This window comes from Emys orbicularis, chromosome 5, assembly GCF_028017835.1.
Source record: "Emys orbicularis isolate rEmyOrb1 chromosome 5, rEmyOrb1.hap1, whole genome shotgun sequence".
NCBI classification, from domain to species: Eukaryota; Metazoa; Chordata; order Testudines; family Emydidae; genus Emys; species Emys orbicularis.
The window spans coordinates 70,512,464-70,537,551 of NC_088687.1; positions in this window are offsets into that span (position 1 = coordinate 70,512,464).

Consider the following 25,088-nt stretch of genomic DNA (forward strand, 5'->3'; position numbering starts at 1 on the left):
TTGTAAACTAATTCCAAGAAGTATTTCTTACATCTCCCAAACACATACTTCTAGTTGTTCTTTTAGTGCTAGTCATTTCCCATTTTATTAAGTGGAATGGGTTAGAAAAAGAACATCTTTACTGAGATTTGCTTTCATGAAGCACCAGTTTCAATTTTGTTAAGAGTTTAAAACAATACAACATAAAACATGGCAATTACCTCTGCATGAGGGTTTGATCTCATAGATCACTCAAGTTTAAGAAAAAAATCCCTCAGTAAAGGCTCGCCTTAGTCTGCAAATAGCATAAAAATGTTAATTGAAATTTGGACTTTTTCTTGTTAGTGAACTGGGGCTCACTCTTGCTCCCATAGGGAGCCAATGAGAGCTTTGCCAGGCATTTCAAGGAGGTGGTTGGGGCTCATGTGTGGAATGAATACCGTTGTGATCAGACTTGAAGGCAGTTTTGAGATGTTTCTGCTTGATATTTATACTCATGCATCAGTGAAACAGGTAGGCATGCCGCGATGCGGGTTTATAAACTCAGGGATTTTTAACTGAGTGAGGACTGCAGGATCAGGTCTAAGGTCTTTTAACATATAAATGCCACTTTGGTGAGTGGTGAAAGAATAGCTGAAATGTTTTTAACAAAAGAACTTGGAAATTGCAGTCCTCCCATCTGTTAACCACTTAACTCATAATCCGGTGTGTAATGCTATTACAAATACATAAATAATCACCTCAGGCTTAAGCTGAATGTGTTTAAATAACTTTGGAATGCATTTCTTCCCCAGTGATGAAAGAATACAGTTTACCCAATCCAAATACACACACACCCCTTCAATTTCTGTAACCTCCAATTTTTCTTGAAGTCTTCAGCTAAACAAGCATCTTGTTATAATCTTTGAGATAGCTAGTCTTCAAATTAATATGGTGACTTCTTTCCTGTTCTAGATGTGAAGCTGTGCTGGATGATGTCCAAGTGGCCTGAATGCCCTGCTGTTCATGCCTAATTGTTTTCTATGGGTTGCGGGGGAAGGGGAGTTAATCAAGGGTATTTCAGGAAAGCAGAGCAAGTTGCTAGGGCAGTGGCTCAGCCAGCTTTACACTAGACACATTGGGGATCAGTTGGTAAAGCCAGTTGGATTAAGAATCGCTAATACAGTGATCATCTCCCACAGGTGTAGTGGAGAGAGAAGGGGCATTGGGAAAAAGGAATCAAGCAGTCCGTTTGAATTAAGTTAATTAAAATTGAGTCTCATAAATTTCATTAACACTTTCAAATGTTTCCAGCTGAGATTACTAGGGATTTGAGGTCACCAAAATTCCCCTCAGCACAAATTTGAGGTAGTAAGAAGGGACTGAAAGAACTGAAAGTGGTAAAATTTCTTTATAGTTCTCCTGGCTGTTTTTGCTGAGTACAGTACCTGGTGCCATAGCACATAGCAGATGGGTAGAATTAAAAAGGGAATTGTTGTTGATTTATTATCTGAAATGGTTTAAGCCCCATTCCAAAATTCTCTGGGCCCCATTTCAGTTGAAGAGTTTTGTAGCAATATTTTCAACACTGCATACTGTAATTGAGGAAATATTAAAATTGTTAGAGGCTCTTATGTCTGGAGATTATGAAATTTAGATAAGGCGCTTGGTATTTATTTAAAAATTAGTATCACTGGCCAAATTCCAATTCCTTTCAACTCAGTTGCATTGTAGTCATGGAGGGCAGAATCCCCCCCCCCCCAAATTTTTAGGCATGACTTATTTGCAATACAGAAAGAGAAATCTAGCCCCATTTACCCCCAGCACCAGATTCTGAATGTTCACACAATGAAAGGATCTTCCTCTCCTTTGAATATACTGAAACCAGGTTGGCTTTGCTAGGTCTGTGCAAACCCACTGAAGTCAAAAGGTACTTGGGTATAACTGAAAATGGAATGTGGCCCCCTGATAATTAGATTTCAAAAGTAAGCATTGGCTGAAGTGTCAAATCTGAATTTCCCTGTGCTGCTAGCCATCTTGCTGAAAAAGTGACATCTTTTCTGAGGGTACAGTATATGGAAGCCTAATATCAGAGACTGTCAACTAGTTTCCATGTTACTTTAATACAGCTTTAGCAGTATTAACGTAAAGAAGGATTTTTATTATTTTAATATTTAGAGCCAAATGGTGACCCACAAGCATGGTGAAAATGGGGCATAAGACACCCCATACCAGCTACTGACATCACAGATAGCAATGCAGGAGAGTCTCAGCAAAGTTCATATTTCCCTCCTTTTTTCACAGATGGCTCCATTCACCCTACATGTCCACAGATGGAGCTGTGAGAGCTCCTCAGGGACTATATGCTGCATTGGGTATGTACCTGTGCCATTCATACTCTCCCTGGAACAGCCAGGAGACATGGAGGAACACTGCAATTAGAGCTGTGCAAATAACTTATTTTTCAGTTCGATGGCCAAACTGATTTTTTGTAATTAGTTTTGGATTGACCTGAAACAAAGATTTTGATTTTTCCACAAACAGAAAAAGTTGAAAAAAATGGGTTTGACCCAGAACAAAATAATATGTTTCATTTGGGAGATTTTAACGGGGTTTTTTTTGTATAAAACTGCAGTGAATTTACAATCAAAGTTATTTGAGATTGAAGCATTTCATTTCAAACATGATTTTTTTTCCAGATTTTTTTCTCTAAACAATTCAATAAACTATTCAACTATTCAAATCTGTATTTTTTGCTGAAAAAAGGTTTTGCATGAAAAATTTCACCCAGCTCTAATTGTGATGTCCCACATCACAATCTCCTCCCTGAGCTTCTCCTGGGACAGTGTAACAACACCATGCCCCTTGCTTGTGACAAAGCCATAGTTAAGTTCTTAAAGATCACAAAAAGGCCTTAATGAAGTCACTCCAAGTCAAGGTATGAGTACTGCTTTAAAAATAATAAAGGCCTTTAAAAGCTGTGTTCTTTGATGGTGCGAATGCCACTTCAAATGCAGCAACTTAGTTGCAGGGAAAGTAAAAAGATTAGGAAAAATTCCAAAATAATTTGCAATCCAAAGGGAAAACACTGTCGATTTATGCAGCGATTGACTAATGTGCATTTTTACTACTGTCCTCTACTGGATAAAATTAGAGTTTCTGAGTTGTGTATCATATTACTTACAACATAAAGATTCTCGTTTAGTTATGGTAGTGGGAGCGTGTGCTGTTGGAGCAGAAGGTGCAGATTTATATTCCTGCTGTTGCTATGAAATTCCAAATGGATGCGTGGTAACCGTGAAGTCCTCGGTGTCCACAGCTTGTTATGTGTGTGGTCTGTGTAAACCCTACATGCATTTCTCACCCAATCTTGCAAAGGACCTTAAACCAGCCTTTAAATTGTACTCACAATTTTTCATGTCCAAGTTTTTTCATGTGAAAATTTTTGTCCCATGTTTTGTGCTTTACATGTGTAAAGCAACAACAGATTACAAGATGTGTAAAATTGTAAGCCAGAATTCAAAAACTGCTTTTGAAAAGTTGTCTCTCTCTTTCTCATCCTGTTTCTGCATCGCCACCACCTTTTCTCTTCAGTGTTAATTAAATGAATTTTCTTCTTTGATGTTGGAGAATGGGATTATTATAAATGAGCAGGGTTTCTCTGTCTGCAGGTAAAAGCAGGATAGGGAATGGCGGGTGGGGGAGCCCAAAGGTTGAACGAATGCATACTGTTATATGTACATACTTTTACATTACCTTAACAAACTATCTTCATTTACTCTGAACAGAAATTTCTCTTCCTTCTTCAGGCACAAACAACTGCTTATCCCAAGGCTTACTCAAATTCATGACCATGTTCAGATCAGAACTTTAGATTGATTTATAAATGAGAACTAAAAGCAAACAGCTCTTAAATAAATATAATACAATGCCATAAATAGAGAAGTTTACCCTTGCTTATATCCAAAGCAGACAAGACAATTTCCTCATATATAATGACTGTGAATGGCTCTACAGATAATTAAGTACCTCTTAAAACCAAGGGCCTGGTTTTTCCATTGGTGCAAAGCTATCTGAAAGTATAGTATTTCCCCCCCTGTGTCATGATTAGCACTAGTTTGACTAAGGTATTTGTCTAATCAAAGATTAAATACATTCAGGGTTTATTTTTTCAGCTTTGAATTTGGGGGGGTTGGTCAACTGATAACTGTAATTCAGCAGTCTCTGTTCTTAATGCTAGACTGCAATGAAAACTTAAGCACACTTGTAAAATAGGGACTTGCACTAACTACTTAGCTTATGGCTGGATCATTATAAATATATGCATTATGCCTGTGAATCTAGGACCTTTTAAAATCATCCCCTACTGCATAATTACATGAGATATGCAGTAATCTGTAGTAAATGAGCTGGTTGGTGTACATATGTACAATGCCCTCTACTGGTTAGAATCAGAACTGCTTGACTAGGTTTCATAAACCTCATTCATCTAACATCAGAGGGGTAGCCGTGTTAGTCTGGATCTGTAAAAAGCGACAAAGAGTCCTGTGGCACCTTATAGACTAACAGACAGTCTATAAGGTGCCACAGGACTCTTTGTTGCTTTATACATCTAACAGAGCTTTTCCTTTAGCGTAAGTGGTAAGCTTCTTCAGCAAGAGTGTCTGAGGCTTTATCCCCACAACCATACCAAAGTTCCAGATGGCCAGAGCATGCAGCACTGTGACCACAGCAACGCTTTAGGGGGATATGCATTTGTTACAAGAGGAGAGGTAAATATTTTGTAATTTCCAAAAACTCCTAGCTGTAAATTGTTGAAATACACAGCCACATCAAATCCTTCCTGCAAAGTATTGTGAGTAAAAAAATTCAAAAATGCTTACATGATTCAGGAGCCTAAATCCTCTATACTTGCAGTGAGGCTTAGCCTCCCAGGCCCCTTATGCATTTTTTCAAAATGTTACCCTATGCAATCGCACATTCTGTGTTCCCCCACATTCTATATATGGGCAGGTCAGAGTAGCAGGCAGAGTGTGATATGCTGTCCAATCCAAGATCCTGTGTGTCTGAGAATCAAAGAGATCAGAGGAATTGTCTATGCAGAAAAGCCTTTATAAGATTTGATTAGAAATCAAACTGGTACACATTCAGAGTAAAGTACATTTTAAAATGACACAACTTGCATTAATTCAGAGATGCAACGCCTCATTCTAAGCTAATGTCCTGAAAAATAGCCATTAAATAAAAAAAAAGACAGTGAGCATGTAAGAACCAGACATCTGAAGTTATTAGATATATATTGTCTTTATTGTTTAACTCAAAAGGGCCAAAATAGTTTCTTTGAAATTTGGCACAATAATTTAGACCCCAGCCCAAAATTTTTCATGCCAAGTTCCATCCTGGTACACTACCCATATAATGTATTATGTTCCCAAGAAATGTGTTTCACAATGGAAGCAATGATAGCACATCCCTAGTTGCTGAAGTGCACTGCATGCAGTTCTTGTAGTAGTCAAAGTACCTCCAGATTGCCTTTGTCAACACAGATATAGCCTACTTTAGCGTGCAATAGCCTTGAGCAGTTTGCCCTGGCAAAATGGGCTTATTCTGGAGTAATGTTTGATACTCAGGAAAATAAAATCATGTTGGCATACAGTGGGGTTTGATATTACATCACACCCTTAAGCAGGAAGGCACCTTTCAGCTGTTTATCAGCTAAGAGTCCACAAATAGTAGAACTGTTGATACAGAATGTCATGAAACACTGTTAATTGCTGTATAATACCTGAGTGATGAAAGTGTTACAGACTTAAAAAGAAGTGATTATTGGGCACAAAGTCCCACAATGCCCCCATGCTCCTGGACAGTACTGGAAGTGAAGCAACCCCCATCCAAAACTGAGGGAAGGTGGGGTCTTCATTGCATTTTTGCTGTGAGGTGGGACAGATATGCACAGGGCCTTTAAGGAGAAAATGAGACCCTTGAATTTGATGCAGACAGTGAAAGGGAAGTTATTGGAAAGAGTAGGATCAAGAATTTAGCTACGTAAGTCTGTGCGTCTTGTACACTGGAGAAATTAAAATGACATGTGAGGAAGCCAGAAAGATTAAGGAAGTTGTAGTTGTGGCAAGAGATGTCCAAGACGTGGGTAAAGGGTTGGTGGCAGGGATGAAGATGAAGGCATCAACCTGGCAGAAGTAGCAGAAGAATAGAACAGCATATGACAAAAGCCTGGAAGTGGGAGGAAGAAAGCGTCTAGTCAAATATGAGCCCAGATTGTGAGCATGGTTGGCAAGTAGGATCGCAGTGACATCAAAGGAAACTGAAAAAAGTCTCAAGGAGGGGAGGAGGTTATGTATTCTGTGAGGCAGTCATGTAGATAACTTGAACCATTAGCGCATGCCACACTCGACAAGGGAAACCTACATTTTAAAAACTGTCACAATCTCAGGCACAGCAGGATTTAAAAGTGAAAGCTTTAAACAATCAATTATAAAAAGAAAAAAAGTGAAAGCTTCACACTCGTTAAACATCGAGGGGCCTGTGCAAAGGTTTCTATGTCAGCCTGCCTTGCTTCCTGCTGAGAGCAGATTTAATGAGTCACGAGCAGTGAAAGGCGGCTGCTATGATGAAATCAGCGAGAGGATGCTGAGGATTTAATTTAGAATTCCATTAAGCAGTAAGGTTCTGGTTGAGGAGAAAGGTTATTGACCAGCTGGCAAGCATGTGTGCATGGAACCTTGCATACAATTTAGGGAAACACATACTCTGGGTTTGTTATAGCTGTCCTATGATTTACTACTTGTTGTGCTGTTAACAAACAGAGCCTGCTTTTAATTTTGCTTGGGGCACAGATTTTTATAACTAGGGTGACAAACTTGTCAGAATATTAAAAAAATCAGATGGTCACATGACCCCTTTATTTAGCTTTTTCAGTCCTATTTACATGGCACTTTTCAAGGCTAATTCTCCTGAATATCTCCTTGTTCTTGAATTATGAAACAGAATGTAGACATTCCTGTTTTACCTTCTCGTTTATTTGTATACTTCTTTCAGTCTTCCATTAATTCATCTCCTCCCTAAATTAAACACTTCCAATCTTTCCAGTCACTCTTCACAATTTCAACTTTCTACCATGTGGTCATTAAAGCACTTCAAAAAACATCACAAATATTTCTGTTATAATATGGGGCAAGCATGTTCTTCACACACCTTGCTTTAAAAAATGACTGGACATTTTTGTTCAAACTTTAATTTAAAAAATCTCATATGGGCTGGAAAGTTTCAGCCCCAAAGGTGAATGTTTAGAAATTTTCACAGCCACTCCTATTCTGGCAGCATACAGATTGCAGAAGCAGCATGAAAGAGAAATACAGCATTGACCATAAATGCTTTTACACTGCATTATTCTTGTCATTAATATACCCATCAGTATTCATCAAGGTCAAAGTCTGGTTCCCTTCCTTCCCCTTTCTCCATGACCTGCAAAATATGTCCCCTTTTAATGTGTTTTTATTTATTGCCATTTTACACTTTTATTTTCAGCTCAACATTTCCCCTCTGACCCAGGCATGCTTGTCAGGGGTTCCTTGGAAGCTGCCTTTCAGCTGTCTCTGCTTTGCCAGGGAACCCTCTATTGCTCACAACCAGGGCTTTTGGGTCCTCCTTACCCTTCTCTGGCCCTTCATAGCAGTGTACAGGGACTGGAGCCAGAGTGAACATCTCACCATAGGTATATAACATTTCTGAACATTTCAATGTAATATTTTTTGGCATTAAACAATGAGATTTACCACATCTCCCTTCCTTTTTCACTCCTTGTATCTCTCCTCCATTTCTATTATTTTATTCTATTTTCTTATCTTCTACTGTATATTTTGGTGTTTTCTTTTTCTTCCTTCTTTCTCCAGTATATTTTCCCTGTAATATTAAATGATCATTTCCTCTCTCCCCTTCTTTTCCTGTCTTTCTTTACCGGGTTTGTATATGTTCCTCCCTTCCCTGATTTTCTCACAATCCTTATTTTCTCCTTATCTTTGTCATATCACTCCCTCACTCTTTCAGTCTGCTCCGTTCTGTCTTACACTTTTCCATCCCCACTTCTCACACACCTACAAAGCTTTCAATTCATCCTTTCCCCTTTCAAAGTCTGTTGGGTGGCAGCAAATGAGCAGTGTTTAAACAACTGTGTTGCCCCTGCAAGGATATGTGGTTTGCCAAAGTGCTTCTCTGTCCTGGCATGTCACAAAACATTGACCCTTAAAGCATCAGTGACAGATAATTTATTATTATTATTATTATTATCAGTATTTTTGATCCTGAATGCTATGTGACACTTGTCATAGTGGCAGTTGTAGTGCATGTTGAACATGGAGACAGGACCTGCTTGCAATGACAACAGCAACAGCCTGGGATTTGGACAACCTCTCAGACTTTGCTGGGAGAGGGAGTCACCTCACAGCTAAGGGTGAACGAGGAAGGTCTGTGACACTTCTAAAAAGTTTTACACTGTCAATCTCAATTTATAAAAATACCAGATAAAAAAAAGGAGGTAATGAATTAGCCAGCACCCTCACTTCGAAAGCAGATAGTTTTCTTTTCTAGTTTGTACTTTTGAAATAAAATAACCAAACCAAAACACTCCTCCTTCTAGAGTTATAGATAAATACTTAATAGCATACTGGGACTACAAAATTTCAGCTAGTTCACAGCATTGGTTCTAGCTCTGTCAGTTCTAGGGTGACTACTAAAACTCCCAATTAAAGTTAGTAGAAATTGTATGACCTTAATATCTAACACCCTCACAAAACATATGGGCTAGAAAACACTCCCTTACATCATGAGACACCTGAGAATCCTAGCTTCCTAGTGGTGTTTAACACACACCAATCCTGGAGGTTAACAAGAGTGTCTTTTCAAATGGTCAGTGACCCAGGGCCAGTGTGCTGCTCTTCTGGGGAGTGAATGGAGGAGGGAAGGTTATGCCTGTGCTCTAGCATTGCCAGGATTATGTATACTGGAGAGTGACTAGGGAGAAGGTGCATGAGTTGTGGCACTGAAAGGTTTAAATAAAGTGGAGACTGAATGGGGGGTGGTGGAAGTGGTGTTCTGCTAATGAAAAGATGACACCTACTGGGAATGGGGAGGAGGAGAGGTGAGCCCTGCCTTTCCCTTACTCCCTCCAGAACCCCAACTGGCTAAAGAGAGACTCCCTAGGCTACATCCCAATCCCCTCCAGTGAAGCACTGCTACCAGTGGCTGCTACAACAACTTCCAGATCTACATGCACTAGTGCATTCTAGCCTCCAAACCACACTAGCATTGGGTGCTTGATAGGGAATTCTGTTGCCCCTTGGGTGAAACTTCTGTAAATGCTTTCCTGCTCCCCTTGCAGGGGCTGTAAAATTTCTTCTTTGTTGTTATTTGTACTACAGTTGTGCCTAGAGGCCCCAGCTGAGAGCAGGGCTCCATTGTACTAGATGCTGTAGTAAGAGACAATCCCTGTCCCAAATAGCTTAAGGGCTTGTCTACATTATAGATGCTACAGCGGCACAACTAAGGCATTACACTACAGCACTGTGGTGCAGACACTTGCTACAGTGACAAGGAGTTTCTGTCACTGTAGTAAATCCACCCCATTGAAGTGGAAGGTAGGGCGATGGAAGAAGTCTTCCGTTGACTTAGCAGTGTCTATACTTGGGGTTAGGTCAGCTTAACTATGTCTCCAAGCAGTGTGAATTTTTCACATCTTTGAGCAACATAACTAAGTTGATAGAAGTTTTAGATGCAGAGCAGACCTCAATCTAAATAGACAAGCCAAAAGGCATCGGAGGAAGCACTCTCCATTTTACAGATGTGGAATCGAGGTACAGAGAGATTAAGTCACTCGCCCAGGGTCCATTCAGGGAACCTGTAGCAGAGCAAGGAATTCAATATAGAACTTCTGACTTTTACACCTGGGCTACACTAGAAAATTAGGTCAATTTAAGTACATCAATCAGGGGCCTGAAAAATCCACACACTCCCATTAGCGGTGTAGTTAAACTGACCTAAATCCCTGTGTAGACAGCACTAGGTCGATGGAAGAATTCTTTCATCGACTTAGCTGCAGCCTCTCAGGGAGGTCAATTACCTACGTAGACAGACAAACCCCTCCCATCAATGTAAGTTGTGTCTACACTGTGTCTACTCTGTGGTTACAATGGCTGAAACCACAAGACAATGCTTACTCTTCTGCAGGCAGGGTCTGGGGGAAGGGAGAGTGTCCTGAAGACTCCACACTGCCTGTCCTTCCTGTTGGGATAGAGATGGAGTGTATGCTGGCAGGTAGGAGTGGGAACTCTAGCTAAGCTATCAGCTGTTGTGGTAGGAAGTGGGTTACCATGACTGGTAATTGAGGATGCAGCTGCAGAGAGAATACACTACTCTGATAAACTTTCAGTCTAGAGATGGAGATCTGTTTATATTTTTAATGCGGCCTCTGCAAAGAAAAGAGCAAGAAATTGACTTTTTAAAGGAAATCTTAGATAAGCACTCACACCTAGAGGGTTTGGTGTCGAAGTTATAAGCTTCAACAGGAAATGGCAGAGCGTATGAAAGTTTAAAATTTTATGGCAAATAACTCTAAACATCAGCTACCCAGAGGCACTAATTCTTATTGAGGAGAAAAGCAATGGAGGTTCTAGAAGAAGCCTATTTTGGGGGAACAAAATAAATTACTTTCCAAAAAAGTTAGCTGATTGCAGTGGAAGTCAACGAATGGCTACGCAGGTGGTGTCGGAGAGAAGGCTTTGGATTTTTCGACCATGGGATGGTGTTCCAAGAAGGAGGAGTGCTAGGCAGAGACGAGCTCCACCTAACGAAGAGAGGGAAGAGCATCTTCGCAAGCAGGCTGGCTAACCTAGTGAGGAGGGCTTTAAACTAGGTTCACTGGGGGAAGGAGACCAAAGCCCTGAGGTAAGTGGGGAAATGGGATCCTGGGAGGAAGCAAGAGCAGGAGAGTGCAAGAGGGGAGGACTCCTGTCTCATACTGAGAAAGAGGGATGATCGATGAGTTATCTTAAGTGCCTATATACAAATGCAAGAAGCCTGGGAAACAAGCAGGGAGAATTGGAAGTCCTGGCACAGTCAGGGAACTATGATACGACTGGAATAACAGAGACTTGGTGGGATAACTCACATGACTGGAGTACTGTCATGGATGGATATAAACTGTTCAGGAAGGACAGGCAGGGCAGAAAAGGTGGGGGAGTTGCATTGTATGTAAGAGAGGAGTATGACTGCTCAGAGCTCCGGTATGAAACTGCAGAAAAACCTGAGAGTCTTAAAGTTGAGAAGTGTGAGCAACAAGGGAGATGTCGTGGTCGGAGTCCGCTATAGACCACCAGACTGGGGGATGAGGTGGATGAGGCGTTCTTCCAGCAACTAACAGAAGTTGCTAGATCGCAGGCCCTGGTTCTCATGGGAGACTTTAATCACCCTGATATCTGCTGGGAGAGCAATACAGCGGTGCACAGAAAATCCAGGAAGTTTTTGGAAAGTGTAGGGGACAATTTCCTGGTGCAAGTGCTGGAGGAACCAACTAGGGGCAGAGCTTTTCTTGACCTGCTGCTCACAAATAGGGAAGAATTAGTAGGGGAAGCAAAAGTGGATGGGAACCTGGGAGGCAGTGACCATGAGATGGTTGAGTTCAGGATCCTGACACAAGGAAGAAAGGAGAGCAGCAGAATACGGACCTTGGACTTCAGAAAAGCAGACTTTGACTCCCTCAGGGAACAGATAGGCAGGATCCCCTGGGAGAATAACATGAAGGGCAAAGGGGTCCAGGAGAGCTGGCTGTATTTTAAAGAATCCTTATTGTGGTTGCAGGAACAAACCATCCCGATGTGTAGAAAGAATAGTAAATATGGCAGGCGACCAGCTTGGCTTAACAGTGAAAGCCTTGCTGACCTTAAACGCAAAAAAGAAGCTTACAAGAAGTGGAAGATTGGACAAATGACCAGGGAGGAGTATAAAAATATCACTCAGGCATGCAAGAGTGAAATCAGGAAGGCCAAATCGCACTTGGAGTTGAAGCTAGCAAGAGATGTTAAGAGTAACAAGAAGGGTTTCTTCAGGTATGTTAGCAACAAGAAGAAAGTCAAGGAAAGTGTGGGCCCCTTACTGAATGAGGGAGGCAACCTAGTGACAGAGAATGTGGAAAAAGCTAATGTACTCAATGCTTTTTTTTGCCTCTGTCTTCACAAACAAGGTCAGCTCCCAGACTGCTGGACTGGGCAGCACAGTATGGGGAGGAGGTGACCAGCCCTCCATGGAGAAAGAAGTGGTTCGGGACTATTTAGAAAAACTGGATGAGCACAAATCCATGGGGCCGGATGCGCTGCATCCGAGGGTGCTAAAGGAGTTGGCGGATGTGATTGCGGAGCCATTGGCCATCATCTTTGAAAACTCATGGCGATCGGGGGAGGTCCCGGATGACTGGAAAAAGGCTAATGTAGTGCCCATCTTTAAAAAAGGGAAGAAGGAGGATCCGGGGAACTACAGGCCAGTCAGCCTCACCTCAGTCCCTGGAAAAATCATGGAGCAGGTCCTCAAGGAATCAATTATGAAACACTTAGAGGAAAGGAAAGTGATCAGGAACAGTCAGCATGGATTCACCAAGGGGAAGTCGTGCCTGACTAACCTAATTGCCTTCTATGAGGAGATAACTGGCTCTGTGGATGAGGGGAAAGCAGTGGATGTGTTATTCCTTGACTTTAGCAAAGCTTTTGATACGGTCTTCCACAGTATTCTTGCCGCCAAGTTAAAGATGTATGGGCTGGATGAATGGACTGTAAGGTGGATAGAAAGCTGGCTAGATCGTCGGGCTCAACGGGTAGTGATCAATGGCTCCATGTCTAGTTGGCAGCCGGTTTCAAGCGGAGTGCCCCAAGGGTCGGTTCTGGGGCCGGTTTTGTTTAATATCTTTATTAATGATCTGGAGGATGGTGTGGACTGCACTCTCAGCAAGTTTGCAGATGACAGTAAACTGGGAAGCATGGTAGATACGCTGGAGGGTAGGGATCAGATACAGAGGGACCTAGACAAATTGGAGGATTGGGCCAAAAGAAACCTGATGAGGTTCAACAAGGACAAGTGCAGAGTCCTGCACTTAGGATGGAAGAATCCTATGCACTGCTACAGACTAGGGACCGAATGCCTAGGTAGCAGTTCTGCAGAAAAGGACCTAGGGGTCACAGTGGACGAGAAGCTGGATATGAGTCAACAGTGTGCTCTTGTTGCCAAGAAGGCTAACGGCATTTTGGGCTGTATAAGTAGGGGCATTGCCAGCAGATCGAGGGACGTTCCCCTTTATGCGACATTGGTGAGGCCTCATCTGGAGTACTGTGTCCAGTTTTGGGCCCCACACTACAAGAAGGATGTGGAAATATTGGAAAGAGTCCAGCAGAGGGCAACAAAAATGATTAGGGGTCTGGAGCACATGACTTATGAGGAGAGGCTGAGGGAACTGGGATTGTTTAGTCTCCAGAAGAGAAGAATGAGGGGGGATTTGATAGCTGCTTTCAACTACCTGAGGGGGGGTTCCAAAGAGGATGGAGCTCGGCTGTTCTCAGTGGTGGCAGATGACAGAACAAGGAGCAATGGTCTCAAGTTGCAGTGGGGGAGGTCTAGGTTGGATATTAGGAAACACTATTTCACTAGGAGGGTGGTGAAGCACTGGAATGCTTTACCTAGGGAGGTGGTGGAATCTCCTTCCTTGGAGGTTTTTAAGGCCCAGATTGACAAAGCCCTGGCTGCGATGATTTAGTTGGGAATTGGTCCTGCTTTGAGCAGGGGGTTGGACTAGATGACCTCCTGAGGTCCCTTCCAACCCTGATATTCTAGGATTCTATGATTCTAAGCTTCCTTTTCCTCTGACTAGAAAATACGCATTAGAAATTTCAGGTGGAAATCATGTCTTTTTGTTTTTATTTTTGTTTTTTGAGGCAATGAGGGTGGGGGATAAAATTTGGGTTTATAGTGGGAAACCAGTTACTCCCTGTGGTGCAGAGGCCTGTACACTAAGTTGCCCACGGTAACAAAAGTCCAGCTCAAACTGTTGCATAGAATTGTTTATGAAAGTCAGAAACAGATACAAAAACTATTACAAATTGGATTCAGTTAAAAAAAATTCTGAAATAGCATCTTCAAGGCTTCTATTGAAGTCACTGTTTGGCATGACAATGAATTGAAAGATTCTAGAAACAGAAGAAAATATTTAGAGTTACAGATCACATTTTGGTGATTGTTTTTGGTTAATTTGAATGAGATGGGGTTGCAGCCCCTTTGTGGACATTGCTTATCTGGGGACAATGGGAGGGATGGACTGGAAAGAGCTGGCATTTACTGGGAGCCCAGTGATATGATAAATAGCCTTACATAGGGAATGCTGTAGTATGATTATGTCTAGGTACTTAGGGAACCCTACTTTCAGATAGTGTTTCATGAGAGAGACTAGTATAGGTGAAGGAAGGAATAAAATCTGAATGTTATATGTCTTGGCTCTCTTTCTCTTTATGCTTCACACAGAATGCCCAGGATTTACCAGGACACTGGTGGACCTTCATCATTCTGATCCTAAAATGCACCCTGAGCGGACCAGGCTGGAGAGAGAGAGAAGCAGACGGCATCTCCATCTCTGCTGACTTCAGCTAAATCCTGAACACACCTAAGATGTGGACTTGGGTTCCTGCTGTCGTCCGGTCTCCTCATGTCATTTTCCTTTCCCACTTACTTCTCATCTTTCCTGTCTTTCTGCTGCCTTCTGTCCAATAAAAGACTCTTTTGGCTTAGCTGCTAAGACAACTCCACCTTTGCAACAGCGCTGTGACCTGAGAGGCAGCTAAAAGGAATACCTTAAACAGCCCCAATGGTAGTCACAGTTCGCTGGGCCTGATAAGACTTGTGTTTCTCCAGCAATGAGGGTGAAAATGAAAGTCAGCCCCAGAGGCAGAAACAGCATTTTCTGTCTTTGCTGTTCCTCTCTTCCCTTTTGTGTGTATTTGTCTTGTTTTGACTTAAAGGAAAAAGGATCGGACTTCAACAACCACATGAGTTCCAGATCATCTAAACCAGGGCTGGGCAAACTTTTTGGCCTGAGGGCCACATCGGGGAATAGAAATTATATGGCGGGCCATGAATGCTCACAAAATTGGGGTTAGGGTGCGGGAGAGGGTGAGGGCTCTCATTGGGGGTGCGGGCTCTGGGGTGGGATTGGGCATGAGAGGTTTGGGGTACAGGAGGGTGCTCTGGGCTGGGACCGAGGGGTTCAGAGGGTGGGAGGGGCATCAGGGCTGGGACAGGGGGTTGGGTATGGGGAGAGGCTCAGGGGTGCAGGCTCCAAGCAGCGCTTACCTCAAGCGTCTCCCAGAAGCAGTGGCATGTCCCTTCCTCGGCTCCTATGTGAAGGCGCGGCCAGGCGGCTCTGCAAGCTGCCCCGTCTGCAGGCAGCGCCAGAGGGGGCCATTGGAACATGTAGGAGCCGGAGCAGGGCCATGCTGTTTGTCGCAGCCCCCGACCCAGCGCCCCGTCTGGAGTGCCGCAGTGGGGCAAGCTCCAGACCCTGCTCCCGAGTGAGAGCTCGGAGGTCAGCTTAAAACGGCTCATGGGCCGGCTCTGGCCCGCGGGCCGTAGTTTGCCCACTCCTGATCTAAACTAACTTATCCTCTTTGCTTCCAAAACCACAGTGAATACCATCATTAAAAGCATTTTAAGAACACCTATCAAACAGGGGCTTAAGATAGGGCTCTTAAATTCCAAATGCTCTGAATAAGCCTTTCATTTTACCAATATGCCCTGCTCCCTTTCCCTTTAGCTGGATAAAGTATTATTTCTTTTTAAGCTCTTATTAAAGACCCTGAAAAAGGAGGAGAAAGATTTTTGATGGTGCTTGTTACAGCAGGAGTAAACCAGTGATAACCTGACATGACGCCCCGGAGCATACTTAACTGTTTAATGTTGTAACAGTGAACATGAGTTTTATTAACCTCATATCCCTTATTGGGCTTGAGACTTCTCTTATCAGCAACCCATTCTTATGAATTTACAATCATAGCTTCAGAATCTTTCCATTCTTTCCTCATTTTCCGCGGTACCACTCCCTCCCCCTTTCAACACCTGTGAGGCACTAGTGGTGGCCTTTCACATCACACAGCTGTTTCTCATAGGTCTAGTATATGGTCATTTTCCTGGTGGATTGTAAGACTGTATGTCCCCAAGCATTACCTCCTTCCCTCTATTTGTTAGCCACTAGTCCCCTATTATTCACTGTGAGCTGGATTGTTTGGAATTTGCTTTCATCTTAGGGCTTGTCTACACTGGCACTTTACAGCGATGCAACTTTCTCGCTCTGGGGTGTGAAAAAACACCCAGCCCCCCAAGCGCAGCAAGTTTCAGCGCTGTAAAGCGCCAGTGTAAACAGTGCACCAGTGCTGGGAGCCGCACCCCCTCTGCTGCAACTACACAAACTATGTTAAAGTGCTGCCGTGACAGCACTGCCACAGCAGCGCTTTAACATTGCCAGTGTAGACTAGTCCTAAGTAACAAACACCACATCAAAAGAATTTGGTGGCTGTAAGTTGTGGTTACTTCAGAGGTAGTAGGTGATAGACAGCACTCCAATAAATGATGTGAGTGGATTAGGCTGTGTCTACACTGCCACTTTCAGCGCTAAAACTTTTGTCATTCAGGGGTGTGAAAAAACACACCCCTGAGCGACAAAAGTTTTAGCGCTGAAAAGCGCCAGTATAGACAGCACTTTATCTGATAAAGCTACCACCGCTCGTTTGGAGCGGGGGTTTTTTTATCGCCGGGAGAGCTCTCCCCCAGCGATAAAGCATGACTATGCTGCCCATGTCAGAGCGGCCACGGCCATGCTGTAACAGGGGTAGTGCAGACATACCCTTTGTTGCTATAGTCTTATCTCTCTCTGCCCTTTGCACCTTCCCTTGCTCGTAAAAAACTTGGAGAAATTTGATACTTTTGTTCCAACTGTTAATGAAGTTTTGGTTTAGACCAACTCCCTTTTATTACAAAGATCCCTTCAGAAAGGGCCATCTTCAATAAGACCATCCCACTAGGCTTAACAGTTCACTGGAAGCTTTGCAGTTATCACTTGTGGAATTGAAGGCTATCCAGTGAGAGATCTCAGCATCTTTTGGGGAAGTTCTCTGACCTGTGTTATACAGGAGGTCAGACTAGATGATCACAAAGGTCCCTTCTGGCCACAGAATCTATGAATCTTTTTAGTCTTTGCACCATTGTTCGGAAATCATGACATATTCAGGCATAAAATAACATTTTTTTAAAAAATAGACAGTTCATTCTTCTAATGGAAGAGGAGAGATGTTAAAATCTGGGATAATTTCCCAATGTACCACTTAGCAGTTTAATTCTGGATCAGATCCCTTAATCTGTAATGCTGGTGCAGTTTGGATCTCGACAAGTTTCCTGCCCTAACTTTTGCCTTCGCAATAGAATAAATAAAAACCTGGAAGAAAATTCCAAACCTTGCCATGCAGCACTACTGCACTAGATGTCACTATTGCTCTTTCTTCCTAAAAAGAAGTGGCTATTTCATGATGACTGCTAAGTCATGCTCTATCCATGCTGAGAAACTGTTTTGTATGAAAAGACACTGCTGTGTGAGTATATCATAGAATGATGCATTTTTCCTTAAAACATTTTTTGCATTTAAGCCATTGCATTTTTATAGAAAATGGAAAGGCACAAGGATATCCTTATCTTTGTGGTCATGAATATTTTCAAAGCTAATCTCACATTAGAAGATTTGTAGTGTACAGAGCTGTATAGAAATAGTGCAATGATGGGGAATCTAGCTGATGGAAGGTAGGAGCTCTGTTTCATGTCTCTACGTGCTGTGAAAGAATATGTATGTCAAAAGAAATAAAAATCATAGTATCAGTGAAGCTACTATTAGGCAAGCAGATGAACACCTATACCTTGCTCTGTCTTAGGCCTGGTCTACACTAACCCCCAAATTCGAACTAAGGTACGCAACTTCAGCTACGTGAATAACGTAGCTGAAGTCGACATACCTTAGTTCGAACTTACCGCGGTTCAGACGCGGTCCACACGCGGCAGGCAGGCTCCCCGTCGACTCCGCAGTACTCCTCTCGCCGAGCTGGAGTACCGCAGTCGACGGCGAGCACTTCCGGGATCGATTTATCGCATCCAGACCAGACGCGATAAATCGAACCAGGAAGTTTGATTGCCAGCCATCGAACTACCGCAGTAGTGTAGACCTGGCCTTAGACTAACCATTCTAAAAGTGTGTGCAAATGAATGGAGGATGACAGAACTGGAATGAAAGGTGCTTCCATTTATTTGAGAAATAACATTGCTTTTATGAGATATGCATTAAGCAATAGTTACTTTAAGACTGAAGAGGGTTGGTGGAAATTCCAGAGTCTGCTTTCTTTGTAGGAAAATGTGTGTTCCAAACGGGTTCTCTTCTCCCTGAGGCAGGGAACTAAGATACAAGAAAACACTTGCTGCTTCATTCCAACTCTCTGTTTTCTCCATGCACACGCTGCCACTGTGGCAAACTGTTTATCCTGATGACAAGTTCAAACTAATGGGCTTATTGCCTTTGAAAAAAATCATCTGCTTTGATTTCCCTCCTGGCTTTTCAAATAACCCATTTTTACTCCACTCCTCTCTGGGTTTCTTTGATTTCCATCCCAAATACTCCCCAGGCATCCAGCCGTCTATCTACTTATGTGGTCTCCATCAGTCTAGTATATAAGCACCTCCCAGGTATTAAAAGCAGAAATAAAAGTAACAATCTCTCTCTGTCTTTCTTTCTTTCCAGCCTGTAAGAGAAGTGGCTTGAGTAGTTTATCAGGTTGTTTGGAATTAGTCTGTTTGTGTGTGTCTATGTGAAAGGGGAAAGAACTTATTGAGGGGGGCAATAAGGTGTAAGTCAAAGGAATTAGTTTTGCACGGAGCTGTGAAGGTGGTGAGGTCTTAGACCATCTTGTCTATTCTGTTTATATTGTGTGCTTAACAGAAATCCTGTTTGTCTGAGTTTGTTGGCAGGATAAACAGTGTATAAATACTGGATAGATAGATTTGTAGCACCTCTAGTATGTTAATGCAGAAAGGGGAGCTTCTAATGAGAAGAGGTAGTCCCAAAATGTTTCCTAAATTCTGCCGTGAGTTGAGGTTTCTGACTTGAAAAGATGAGTCCATTTTGCATACACACCTGCCAACCCTGCATAGTCTTTTACATGACGATCTCTGATATGCCTCCTGTCCTCCTTTAGTACCTTTCCAAATCTACCTAATGCCTTTGCATCTGCTGCTTCACGGGCCTCTAAGGCTACGTCTTCACTACAGGGGGGGGGGGTCAATTTAAGATACGCAAATTCAGCTACGCGAATAGCGTAGCTGAATTCGACGTATCGCAGCCGACTTACCCCGCTGTATGGACGGTGGGAAAATCGACCTCTGCGGCTTCCTGTCGACGGCGCTTACTCCCACCTTCGCTGGTGGAGTAAGAGCGTCGATTCAGGGATCGATTGTCGCGTCCCGATGGGACGCGATAAATCGATCCCCGAGAGGTCGATTTCTACCCACCGATTCAGGCGGGTAGTGTAGACCTAGCCTTAGTTCTTCCTCCACCTATACCAGGGCATTAGTGGCCATGGCCAGTATTTCTCTCGAAATTCCTCTCTCTTTCACAGGCTGATTTGTTTTCTTCAGTCAGCTCAGTAGCCTTCACACTGGGGTGTTCTGCTCTCACACAGTCACATAAAGTAGATGCCTATACTGCTATAAAAAGGGGATGTTAGATTACCCACTGAGTCCCTCCACGCTCGCCCAGTTGTTACTAATGCACCTACATTACATTTGAAGCACAGAAAGCTGTTAATAGTATCTCAAGAGCAGCTGCTAAGTGGGGTCAAAGGGAAGTCCAGGCCATACTTTTTTTCCCCTTAAATAAACAGGGAGGCTTGTCTTGGGGAACCATTTGCTTCCAGCTAAACAACAGGTACCAAAGTGTAGGTTCCTTTGGCCAACATAGAGACAGTGCCAGGATAATGTTCAGTGCTGAAAGCTCCACTGCCAAATGGAATACTGAGTTTGCAGGGTTCAAGGATGTAGTCATTAGGGAAAATTGTCCCTTGATCTTTTCAAATAAAAACAGAAAATACTGCAATGCAATGAGTATTGACCACAACTGTAGTGGAGATCTTGCTTAACAATGTTTGGTTGTTGCTTTCATTCAGAATGATTCTTTTACAATTAAGATTTCATGGATCTGGACTTTTAAGAGCTTTTTACTCCTCTTACTGTAATGTATAAGATGGGAAGTTGCATTCCTAGAGAGGATCAGACAGCTATCTCCACACACGCATCCCAAAGGTACTATTCCACTGTAGCAATTATCCTGAACAATAACTAACTGCAGTGAATTAAACTCAACTTCCTTCTCATACAGACTCTGAGCTGAAGACGTTTCAACATTACAAAAAACAAATCACTGCAAGTAGGCAGTTTCTCTATTACTTAGCCAGCCCAAGTGCACAGGCAAGAGCCAGAGAGCATGCTTTTTAGTTGGTTAGGTCATCTATTTCTTGCTCATCATATGTAGTTTTTATTTCTGTAGAAGGGGAAGAGTTTCAAAAATTATTTGCAGATTTCCTAGACAAGGTGGCACAAAAGAGCTTTCTATCCAAACTATTTCAGCCCAGTTAAAATCCATGAGCCCCTTGCAGCCATTTCAAATACACAAAGCATCCACTGTGGTCCAAAAGAGGGGGCACCGTCTTCAGTTGGTAGTTGTACAAACTTGATCTAATATTGTACTTTTTATCATCGTCTTTTATAGAAAACAAAATCCAACTTCTATAGGGCTTAAAATTACACTGTTTTGTGAATGTATTTTCACTCCACACATCTGTATGGGGTAATGACTCCCAAGACTTATAACTGCCCTGGATCCACTGCAAGAACTGTGATGGAGGTCAGTGGGAATTGTACACGTGGATGTAGGACAGTGTGTGTCCCTAAACGTGTATGTTTTTTCTTCATGCACAGATACCAGATGGCACATGCATCAGGCAGTGAATCAGTTCAGTAGTCATAGTCATATTTAAAACAGACTAGGATTGGAAGAATAAACAGAGTATGTTGCTGATGAAGTAAATATGCCACAAGTTTTAATAAAACAATTTACAGTACATCTCTCTCACTCACACACACACACACACACAGTAAAAAAAAACCCAGAAAATAATAAGTGCCTAATAAATCTCTTATCATTAGAATTACTTGAAACACATCTAAAGAGAACAGATAGGGTGAATCACATGTAGTGTGTGCCAGATCCAATCATTTGGTGGTAATTTCTCATTATCAATATTTGTATTGTACTTTTAGAATTATTTAGGCTCATTTTTGCTAGTTCTCAGGAAAGCCTGATATAATTTGATGTTTTGTTACGAACTGATGACTTTGGTCAAACTACACATTTTTTACCTTCATATTAGAACTAGTCAGAGGTCAAAATTGGAAGCTCTAATCCAAACCTCTAATCCAAATTTCAATAGAGATTGGAAGGGAGATTTCAAATCTGAATCGCCAGATGGCAGAGTACAGCAATCACTGAAATTTACTGAGGGATGTGTATAGAATGTTACATTTTCATTTAATGTTAATGGCATAACCAGGTTCTAAAATTGTTACAATACTTATAAAATAGCAATATCCCTACATAGAGACAGAGAAGGGGAATTCAGGTTCACAGTTAGGGTTTTTAGGGAATTTCTTGGTTAACTACAATCAATGATCTAACAATGTTGCTTTAAATTAATGCATATGTTTACAATTTTAACTTTAATGACCCCCTTAAGTAGAGGTGGACCTTTAGAATTATAATGGGACTTAGCCATGTGCTTAAAGTAATGCATGTGCTTAAATGCTTTCCTGAATAGGGATGGACAGAAGCTCATGCTTGATGTTAAGGATATTCTTCAGAGTTTTAGTGAAACAAAGCCATTTTTAGATGCTCACATGCCATGGTGCTGGACATTGCATTGTTACCTGGTGTTTTCTGGATCCAAAGCAGTGGGAACTTAACTGTTTCTCTCCATGCGGTGTCAGGAATAAATCAATGGGGACACAGCTCCTCTGTCTGATAAATTATGGGTACAAACGCAAGGGCTTTTACATAAAAACACCTCTTTTATTAGATCTCAAGCACACACACACACACATATATATTCTGTAGCAGTAGATTCAGAGCATCCCAAATATTTATATTTACCCAAAGTCTGAGATGGTTAGAGTGATCAACAGCCAGGCTTCCTAGAGGCCCTCCTTCCGTCGAGCTGCTGGGGAGTATAGGTGTCAGTTCCTTGCCCAAAGAAAAGTTCCCTGGGACTGCTCCAAATCACACTTTCTAATTAAACTCATTATAGAATTTCTCTGAACAAAGCACATAACTCATAATAACCCCTAATAGGCTAACAATTTCCCTAGCAACAGCCAATAACAATTCATTATCCTCCTTATCAGGAAAGCGGCTTCAGCACAAAACAAAACAAAACAAAACAAAAAAAACCTTATAAACACAGACAACCAGAATCAAGGTCAGTTTTCCACATTTCCCCTCCTTCTCATGAATCTGTCCTTTCACTTTATCTATTCCAGTCAGTAAAACTGCAGCTTGCAGCTGTTTTTGTATGCCTAAGCAAGGTCAGATTTTTCTCCTGACTCTGTGGTGTCCTCGCTTCCAGTTTAAGTGGGGGGGTTAAATGCAGAAGATGGCTGTGGATTATGTCAAATCCAGTTCTCTCTCAACAGTATAACCACACCTAGGTAGATAGAGATCTCTTCTTGAATACATAGACCTTTCATGGTATTTATATATTTCTTCACCAATTCAGAGAGAGATTGATTTTTGCCTAGGCTGTCCTGCTGTCTTCTGGTGGGAAGAGAAATTCCCCAAGCTACCAATATGCTATAAAGCATTTTGAAATGGAACAAATGCAGCAACAACTATTGCTGCTTCTTCTTATTTGACTAGTCTATTTGGCACGTCCTGATTTTTGTTTGATTTTTTTTTATCTGAACAACCACCCTTGGTCTTTTTATCCCAGCAAGATAGAACAGCTTAAAGTAGGACAGAATAACAATAACTGACAGAGGAGAATTCTTACCACTAGCGTTTACTTGGGTTTGGTTGGTGAACCAAAAGAGCCTACAAAGCCTGGGAGAATGGAAACCGTTGAGAGTCTGTGGCCAATTTTCTCTTTAGTGGGTTTTTTTCCCTTTTTCATTATGTTTGACATATTTGATATACAGGGATTTGCTACAAACTAATGTATATGGCAGGAGACTGGGGAGATTAGACTGTACTGAGATACAGAACACACACACACACTGTATGAAAAATTGAAATGACAAAGCTATACTGATAGCATGGTTCTTTCTGGTAGCTGAGGTAAGTGCCTTGTTGAGTTAGCCGAGCTAGCATAGAAAACAGGGAATAAGTTATTGCTTTGTCCTGCTAAGTGGCCCATGATTACCATTTCACTATATGCAAGATTGTATTAAAATTGTGCTCTAAAATGCCACCTGCTGTTTCCCATTTTACTTTGCAATTCTTTTGCTAATGATGAGGTTGAAGCATTTCAAGAAAGCTAGATGAAGATTAATTACATTTTTATGATTGTATTCTTAATCAAAAACAAATGTTTTAAGTAATGAAGTGCACAGGTTTTTTTTTAGTTATATAAATTACAATGTGAGATTTTTTCCAAATATGGTTCTTGGATTCTGCATGGACAGAGTCACTTCCCTGAGCGCTTTTAAGAGGAAAGCAGCCGTTCTGCATCTCCAGCTAAGAGAGCAAGTATGCTTTTGGCATGCCTCACATTTTTCACCTTTGATTTGTGTAGTTCAGTAAATGACCCTCCGGTGCTAGGGGACGCTTCTGTCACTCTGACTTGACAATGGCACTGAAAATGTTCTTTTCAATCTGAAGGCAAGTTTTCTCAGTATAGGACCAGGAGACAGACAGGCATGAAAGTTGGGATGGTAAACTCAGGGGGATAAAATGAGTGAGCCCACTAATGTGTGGTTGCCTGAATGAAAATGATGAGTAAAATCAATCTTTATTAAAAGAGAAGAGGTTCATAAGAGAAAAGAGGATGCATTTATTATTATTTAATTGGATTCCAGTGATGATGCCTAGAGACTCTTACAGATATTGGGGTTCCATTATGCTAAGTACAGTACAAATGCATTGTAAAAATCGGTCCCTGCCTGAGGAGCTTAGAGGCCAAATAGACACAACAGACAAAGAGTGGTTGCAAGGAAGTTTTATGCTCATTTTACAGATACAGGACTGAGCGCCAGAGAAAGGTGAGTGACGTGCCCAGGTGCACACAAGGATCAAGTTCTATTCCAGTGCCTTAACAGTAAGACCTTCCTTCCTCGCATATACTCTGATCTTTCATAGAATGCTTCTCAATAATTTCCCTTTATGAGAGACATGCATGTGATGCGAATGATCAAAAATATATTCATGGGACTATCTAGAGTAGACTTATGCTCTTCCCTCCCCTACTCATTTTCTGTGTTCACTCGAGACCAGCTAAACTGCCGGAATCATCTAATTGTTGTAAAATGTCATCTGAAATTAAAAATTCCAACCACCATACATGGAAAATGTGGAAGGTTGAATACAAACTGTTTGCAAATGGGCTCCTTGTTGTAATATTCAGGTTTGTTGCAATCAGAACAGCCTGGTGCAGGATGTGATATGTAGAATGTATATTTTGTGTTTGGAACATGTGAAAAGATGTCTGTTTCTCTGGCAAGGAAAGAGAACACCCAGGTGAACTGGGTCTGCAACCTGATCAGGTAAACAACTGAGTTAGCAAACTAATCTTGGTGTTAGGCAGAAAAGTGTTTATACAATATATAGTGAATAACTTTGTAATACTGTATTTAAGGCACACACCTGAATGTAGGTGTGTGCTTGTGTTTAACCCTGTGCTGTGCCCTGTTTCAGTGGACTGATCACTCACTGAAGCAACAAATAAACGACATACTTCTTC